Here is a 2,435-nt window from a genome sequence, read left to right on the forward strand (position 1 = left end):
TTCGAACTTAAAAAATATCGGGCCAAGTTTGACTGTTGGAAAAAAATAACTGCTATTTACTGTCCCTGGAATAAACACTTACGATTATATGAGCGGTCTCACACATAAACAGATAACCGAACTGAAATCGGCAATTGATGTCCGTCAGTGACGATAAATTCAAACATGTTTGTTTTTCTCGTCCGATATCAGGTAAAAAGTATTAAAATGGACCACGAAAAATTAACTTATTGGGTGCAAAACAAAAAAATTACATATAAAATCACATGTTTAGGGAATGTCTATTCAAATTTATCAAAATTTTTCACATATTGTACAAAATTAAAATGAAAGCTAGATTTGTGGGTACAAATACGGTCGGGTTAAGTNGTGAGCCTAGCGTTATACGTTGTACCAAAAATTTAAAATATACGGCACGCAGCTGTTTTCAACAGCGGATATTCTAAATCTGGTACTTGTTGCCGGAATTCAAGCAATGGCAAAGCTTTATGTTGCGTTTCCAGTACCTTATCTTCTTTTAATTCGAAAAAATCCAGCTCTTCTTCGCTTTTCTTAAAAAGGAGTGTTTCGGATATTGTTAATTCATACTCAATTATATTACATAAGAAAGGGTTTATGAAGTATGCAAACGTAAATTTAAATAATTNAATATAATTCATATCGCAAAGATACAGAAACGGGCTACTGGCCAAGTTTGACTGTTGGAAAAAAATAACTGCTATTTACTGTCCCTGGAATAAACACTTACGATTATATGAGCGGTCTCACACATAAACAGATAACCGAACTGAAATCGGCAATTGATGTCCGTCAGTGACGATAAATTCAAACATGTTTGTTTTTCTCGTCCGATATCAGGTAAAAAGTATTAAAATGGACCACGAAAAATTAACTTATTGGGTGCAAAACAAAAAAATTACATATAAAATCACATGTTTAGGGAATGTCTATTCAAATTTATCAAAATATTTCACATATTGTACAAAATTAAAATGAAAGCTAGATTTGTGGATACAAATACGGTCGGGTTAAGTGTGCGCATCATCAGTTCGGACGGTCAAATTGTTCGATCGAAATCGGTCAGCCTATCGGATGCAATGTGAGCCTAGCGTTATACGTTGTACCAAAAATTTAAAATATACGGCACGCAGCTGTTTTCAACAGCGGATATTCTAAATCTGGTACTTGTTGCCGGAATTCAAGCAATGGCAAAGCTTTATGTTGCGTTTCCAGTACCTTATCTTCTTTTAATTCAAAAAAATCCAGCTCTTCTTCGCTTTTCTTAAAAAGGAGTGTTTCGGATATTGTAAATTCATCCTCAATTATATTACATAAGAAAGGGTTTATGAAGTATGCAAACGTAAATTTAAATAATTTAAAATTGCCAAATATTTTTTTAAGATATGCTTTTAAATCATGTGCAATATTTTTCTAGCCATGGAAAATGATGAAATACGTATTACTTTTTTGGGATCATGAATAAAAACACGTAGTTCAGTTTCAAAACATAAAATATTTTGCGACAAATCAAGAACATTTTTATTCTCTCCTTGTAGAGAGAAATTCAAGTTTTGCAAATGTTCCGTCATATCGATAAAGAACATTAAGTCAGAAAGCCAAGTTCCACTCTCCAATTGGGGTAATGTTTCTCAATTTGCATATGTGTATATAAAAAGAATAAAATAAAAACACAATGGAAAAGAAGGTCCAGCAAAGAAAAAAATTTGTATTTTAAATAGTAAAAAGAGCCAAACTGTTCTAAGCAAAGAGGAAGTAGAAAGCCCCGCACTTTGCTAAGCAAAGGGCCGCATTTGGCTCAAAGAGCCGCGATTGCCCACCGTTGTTATATAGTAACATATAACAACGTAAATAATATAGTGTAGATCCCAATATTTAGGATCAATAACGTCTCCTTGATTTAAGAAAAATTTTTTTCGTCTTTGTATAATAATTATTTACGGATTAATATCTTTTTTAGTCTCGCGGGACGATTATTTTAAGACGAATATTATTTACGTCTTCTCATAATAATTATATAGGCCTTTTATTTTTTTTCGTCTCTCGGGACGCTTATTTCAGGACGAATATGATTTACGTCTTCTCATAATAATTACATAGGCCTTTTATTTTTGTTCCTCTCTCGGGACGCTTATTTCAAGACGAATGTGATCCACGTCGCACTTTTTTCTTAATAGAATTGGTACACTTACAGCCGATTTGAATCTAATTTCTAATATGTGGCAACCCTTTTCTGAAAAACAAAACCGTATTGCACTTCTACATACCAATCTCTTCAATTCTCGGTGCAGATTTGGTGACGGTGGCTTAAATATTTTACGTAAACGTCTCCGAACTCGATTATTTGCATTTGGCAACCAAAACCGCATAAAAGCAAAGCCCTTTGATATAAATATTTGTAAATAAATATATTTAAC

This window comes from Rhagoletis zephyria, unplaced genomic scaffold, assembly GCF_001687245.7.
Source record: "Rhagoletis zephyria isolate East Lansing unplaced genomic scaffold, Rhagoletis_zephyria_1.1 Rzeph_scaffold_15022, whole genome shotgun sequence".
NCBI classification, from domain to species: domain Eukaryota; kingdom Metazoa; phylum Arthropoda; class Insecta; order Diptera; family Tephritidae; genus Rhagoletis; species Rhagoletis zephyria.